Below are 6,532 nucleotides of genomic sequence, written 5' to 3'. Positions count from 1 at the left end.
CGCGCTGTTTTACGCAAACACAGCTCTATACTCTGCAAATAGCACATTTTTACAAAACAAGCTAAAACAGAAGCTGTCGGTTTGTAGTCTGTTTCTTAGTTTGCAGGGAATCTTGAAATTTGGACAAATTCTTATAAACTTAAGCTGTCTGAAGAAACCATCACCGTAAATATGGATGCATTTTAAGACCAAAACAAATACATGTGGCTACTTAATATGCACGTGAATGACGCAATCGTTATGTTCGTGTTCTTCATTCTCGATAATGATGCTGGTTGTGTTATTATTATTATTTTGCCACAGCATCGTTTCATTATCAGTCCATTCATCATTAAAGCTGGGCTTTTCCACAACTTTTCGCTTCAGGCTCTTTGACAGTGATATTTTTGTCAGCCCATTTTCCACCAATCAGGACTGCATACTAAAACCATGTTTCCATAATCATAATAATAATATACAATAATAATAATAATTACAAGGTCCTGATTATGAGAAATAAATGTTATCAAATGTTGCTATGGAATAAAATTACAGATTCCCTGGATATTACATTTTGATGTGATGTCATAATAAAACGTAATGTTAACATGGCACACTAATAAACAAGAAATTTTGAAAAGGGCACTTCATATCAAAAAGGTTGCCGAACCCTGTACTAGACAATAACACTGAAAGTAGGCCAGCTCTGGTATGGGGCTATAAGCAATGCTAATTACACCTGTGCACTTCCTGCTTGGACTGAAAAAACCTTCGGCTACCAAAAAAAGACCTGTTGTTTCTCCATAGACAAGATTAAATGATTGTTGGGTAACAAGATCTACTGGCCATAATAAGTTGGTAGTTCATTAGTTAAAGAGTTATCTAATCATATTCTGGACCCTCATATTACTCAAATGTTTGGCAGATCAATGAGATTGGCATTGTTCCCAAAGATCTTAAATAAACCAAGATTATCCCTTTATTTCAACAAGTCCTCCAAACCATACGACCACATATTGTGGGTCGTTTGTTCCTACAGTTCCTGTCCCTCTAATACAACCCATCGTAGCATTTCATAAATTGGCGTCCATAGCGGTGCAGGATATACAACCCACAGGAGCGTTTTCCATCCTCATACCTAAACGTAACGGTTAAACATGTTGTAAACGTTCTGAAATGGTCGCAGTTTGTTATAGGTTTAGGCACAACATTTACTTGGTTAGGTTTAGGCAACACAACTACTTAGTTAGGTGAAAAAATTGAGGTTTGGGTTGCAATTTGTACATTTGTTACGTTACCTCACTTTCGTGCATACATACATGACAAAATTACGCACGTGATGGAGACTTGACATAATTTGTTCTGTTAATTTAAAAAAAAAACTTGATGTTTACTATTATTTTCAAACGGTACATGGACAAGACCAGTTTTCTGCTAGAGAGTTGAAAAGGCAAGGTACATATCCCCTCTTAATAATTATTAATTATTATCAATAATATTGCAAACTTTTTAGGATTGCCAATAGATTTTTATCAGATATATGGGTTTACATATATGAACCTACATTCTTGCCACTACTCTCTTTTTAGAAGTTTTTTACAATGTAATTCTCAAATTAATTTTCATAATATGAGACAGGCTGGCTATCTTCCAGAAGAAGAGCTTGCTATCTTTTCAAAATTAAAAAGGAATTGTCATCAAATTGACTGGTAATTCATTTCTAATGGTTCTTGACTATGTCTAATTCTTTCTTTTCCTGTCATCTACTATCTAACTTCAACTGATCACTGCGCTGCCTTGGCTCCTGATCAATACACCCACCATTGCAACAAGCATCAAGTGTATTTTTTGGCAAAATGCATGTTGTCACTATATTGACATGTACGATTCCAGTGAATAATTTCCAGTGAGAAACATCCTGTCTTCACTTAGAGACTATTTGTACGGAGGAGTACAGAAAAAACACACTTTAACAAACAAAATCCGTAAAGAAACGGATAATGTCCTGGCAGAAAATTACCAGTACCTTTTCCTTTAAGTTAACGGACATTTCTGTTGATCTAAAAATGGAAAATTTTGTAGATTTACAGTTAGCCTCTGTACTTCCAAAAATTACGATATGGAAAAACACCAGTGAAAAGCCATTACAGAAAATTCCTTCATATTAAACAGTATATTAGGACTTTCCTAACAGTGCAGAGCTTCGTCATATGTTGCAACAGCAATAACCTGAAGCTCAAGATCAGCAAATCCACTCTTAAGTCATGGCCAAAAACATGTTTTTTCAGGTCACAGTGACATTGACCTTTGACCACCAAAAAAGTTATCAGTTCATCCATGAGTCTAAGGGCCCTATTTTAATGATCCAAGCGCACGGCGTGAAGTGCATGGAGCAAGTGCGTTTAGGGAGTGTCCAAATCCACTTTTGCTAATTTGACGGCGGAAAAAAGGGTCTGTGCGCCGCGCGCATGGTTCAAAAGGGTTGTACTTAGTGTCTTCATTAATTCATAAGACGGATGGACGGATGGATGGATGGATGAATGTGCAGACAACCCGAAAAAATAATGCCTCCGGTCACGCTGTTGCAGACGCGGAGGTATCAAAAATAAAAGTTAGGCCGCTGTGTTGTGTGCTGCTGTTTTGTTGTTCTTAACCTACATACATTAGCTACATACTTTGCTTAGTCTATCAATTTCAAGTTTTTGTAAGTGGTCTGACTCTAGTGCATATTAGTAATGATGACTGCAGGGTTCTCAGTCTCCCGAAAAAGAGGAACCTTCTTAACAGACAGAAATTTTAACATGGTGGTATCATGCTATATCTGCAAATACAATTGGAAATCAAAGTCACAAGGGCATGGCATGAGGTGACTCAGATATTTGTACCATCTTACAGAGTGTAATTAGGACATTGCAACAATTCCATGCAACAATGCAGCAATTACCCCTCCCTAGTTAATTGCCACATGCTGTCAGCTTACTGTAATTAAGCACAACTTACATGTGATGTTGTTTAAAAAATATTTGTTGATTAAAGGAATTTCTATGAGCAACTGGCCAGGAACTACAGGAACTTGGAGTAATTATCTGCACCCTGTTTAACAACTACCTCAGCTGTCTACCCAATATAAACTGCTCAGCCACACATCCATCAGACATCCAACAGACATCCATCAGACACTATACGCTTCTTTCACCACTATATTTGTAAGTATCTACATTTTATGTGCTTTCTTTGTTGTTGCTATGTATATTACTATAGCCTACCTGCTCAATCTCTAACTGGCTATACTAAACACATTTTAGGTAGGGGGAGTGAACTAGCAGGCACTGGGCAGAATTTTTCTCTTTTTATTTTGTTGTAGCTTTCTAATATTATTATTATTATTGTTTGTGGTCCCATTAATGTATGTACATGTGATCATGTTCAGTCATAAACAGTTTTTTTGCATGATGCAGGCAATTAATTAATCAAACTGGATTGATTATAATCATACAGTAACCAACTTCTTCAGCGCAATAACTCCTGATCTGAGCGCCATGTCCTTTCCCCTCCCTATACTTTTGATATTGTTTTAATTCATATTTTATCTAACTTCTGATCACTCATTTCTTTCGGTTTTAATTACATTTGTGTATTTAAAGTTTTGATTGTGTTCTTTAATGATTACAGGTGCTGTTTAATCACTGATTGAATCTTTACCCACCATCCTGATAAAGGTAAGGGAAAATATCATTGGTGATGTAAAATGGTATAATTTCTCAAGCAGGAGCTTGGGTCTGACTATGTGAATGTACAGTTGCGTTTTCGTGCCAATATTATGACTTTACTTTAAAATTGATTTGGGTAAAGCAGTTACTTAAACTATGCTGAGTAATAACTATCCTGCTATGAAACATTTCTTTTACAAAACAAATAATCTGCCAAAACCGTGAGGTAGGAAGAACTTCATTGTTTTTCTTGGACAACATGTATTGTTTAAGTTGGGTGCGGACTACATCAGTTACTCCTGCCTATGTCTTAAATGCAAAAACACATCAGCTGTGTATGTAGCGTGTATGAAAATAAGCGTTCCAAGTACACCCACAAACTGTGCTAAGTGCTTTGTGGCACTGATAGACACACCACAGAATATGAAACTGACCTACTTTCTAAAACCATTTTGAACAGGAAAGATGTGCAGTTTTCCAACGTAAATTGCAATTTGTGTGGCAACAGTTTTGATAATAATATTAGCTTAGGGCGAGGATTTGTTTTTGAAACATGTTTATATTTTTTCAGATGCATGTTAATACAATTCATTTTATTTCTTCTTGTCTACACAGTGGCAACATGTGCAAACTCACTCTAACTGCAGGTAAGGCCCACTGGACAAGTTATTGTAATGCATATTTTCTCACTTACCTCCAGTGGTATCTAGCCATGCAGATAGTTTTTGTTTTGTTTACCAATTTTTTTTATATCTTTGAGATTACAGTGGCTTTTGGTTTGTGGTGCTTATGAAAATTTGCATTTAATTCAGCTCTTTACAGAAAACAGTGTCACCATTACCATTCATTTAGGTAAACTGATCTCCTAAGCTTTGGGTTGTTTTAACCAAATAATAACCAGTCTGTCAATTTGAAGGTCTCTGTTTGATCATCGCCAGCTTGGGTAAGTTCATTACATGCTTTAAACATAACCACTAGCGCTAGCAGATAAATAAAAGGTGGACAATTATGTAAACAGGGCAACTCGTTTTTCAGCCACCTGCATAATCTTCTGGTTCTTGGTAACCAAAATTCTAAACTTCACATCCTATCCTGTCATGCGGTGGTTGTTGTTAGTGGGTATTTCATTTAATGTCATTCATATTAATGTAATCACCTCTTATTGACTTTATTACATCTAATTATGCAGATTGCAAATGTATGCTCTTTCTGTTTAGAAATCTCAGCAGGGATATTAAATTATGATCAGGGTTAAAGAACAATTAACACAATATGACTCTCTGATCTGATTCCTTCAGGTTATCCTGGCCTCACGGATACAGCTGCAGTGCCGCCAAACACCTGTAATGGAAGGATCAGTGGGCTATACCCCAACCCTGCTGACCCACATTCTTTTTACAATTGTGGTAATGGAATAGCCTACCTCCAAAACTGCCCATCAAATCTGGTCTTTGACCCAACATGCAGCTGCTGTAACTATCCCACAACCAAGCCACCACCAATCAATAACTTCTGTAATCGAAAGAGCAATGGCCAATACACTAACCCTGCTGACCCATCTTCTTTTTACAATTGTTGGGATGGAAGAACCTACCTCCAAACCTGCCCATCAAATCTGGTCTTTAACCAAAAATGCAGCTGCTGTAGCTATCCCCAAAAAAGCAATGTGCTACCCTAGCATGAGTAACTTCTGTGATGGAAAGAAAGAGAACTTATGCAGCTAAAACTTGTGGACAGGAATAGTTTCTCAGTCTATAAAATGGCAATACATATTCATATTAACACAAAGGAGACATTGTCAAAGCTGTTATATATTTTCTTCGGATTTTTCACTTTTGAGTTATATGTTGAAAATAGGGGTGTAACGCTATACACAATTCACGGTATCTCACTATATTGTATGGGTGTGTTCTTATTTGTTTATATTTAACCACTGCATGACTGGATTTGTCTTACATTATGACACAGATGTTGCATATTTCATACATGTATATGCTGTGTGTCTAAATGTAAATACATACTACAAAGCATTTTTGATAAAATTAAATGATCAATCAATAAAATACTATAAGTTTCCCAGTTACATGTTGGCACATTATTTTTGTTTTTTTGTTCTATGTTGGTTATCTTTGTATATCAGGTGTGGAAAAAGCTGCAAAAAGGATACAAACAAAGTTATGAATTCAAAGACAGAGGAGCAAAATGTATTCATCAAACATTTATTGACTTCAGAGCCAGCTACGGTAAGATGAACTACTCTGCAATGTTCAACTGTCGTGAGACTTTGTGGACTTGCATTTTGTACTTGCATTTGTAGAGCACATAAGGAGCTAGTTTAACGAGACTATAACATATTATTTATTAACATATATATATGTATGTATATATCAGAGCATAAGTGTATGAGATCACACCTAGAGTTGGGGAGCTGTAAGGTATCATCCACTGAAAATGATCTCAACAAAATGCTCTGTCCCACTATTTTCACTTTTCATACATAAATTTAGGTCAAAATGTAGAAAAACTTAATTTATTGTACTTATAGTATGAAAATTGAGCGGCCGTCAGTGCTAGTTCGCAGGCCAGGTAGGTAAGACGCTGCGGCTATTGGCCAACAACACGCGTCTCATCAGTTGATCTGCTCCTGCTAGCTGCATCAGCTGATCTGGATTAAGCGCATCAGCTGGTCAAGCGCCTAATCGCTACTTAATGGCTACGCCCAGACGCCCTATTTAAAGCAGATTCAGTTTGCTCCTACCTGCTTGCTGCTCGCTTCTCCGCCGCCCCGCCACCCCCGCTCCCTCCTTGTGGTGTATGGCGTGGCATTTGCTTCTATGTCTTCG

General features: G+C 37.0%; 1 long non-coding RNA gene across 1 annotated transcript; it reads left to right on the top strand.

Annotated features, from left to right (window-relative positions):
• Window positions 1-3,076: 3,076 nt before the first annotated feature.
• LOC120558462 lies at window positions 3,077-5,187 on the top strand. The gene is made up of 5 exons (XR_005639126.1): window positions 3,077-3,185; window positions 3,652-3,698; window positions 4,305-4,336; window positions 4,606-4,632; window positions 4,988-5,187. It is a non-coding gene; the product is annotated as an uncharacterized LOC120558462 (long non-coding RNA).
• Window positions 5,188-6,532: the final 1,345 nt, after the last annotated feature.

The sequence above is a fragment of the Perca fluviatilis genome, chromosome 5 (genome assembly GCF_010015445.1).
Source record: "Perca fluviatilis chromosome 5, GENO_Pfluv_1.0, whole genome shotgun sequence".
Taxonomy (NCBI): Eukaryota; Metazoa; Chordata; class Actinopteri; order Perciformes; family Percidae; genus Perca; species Perca fluviatilis.
This window is presented reverse-complemented; position numbering and strand designations above follow the sequence as displayed.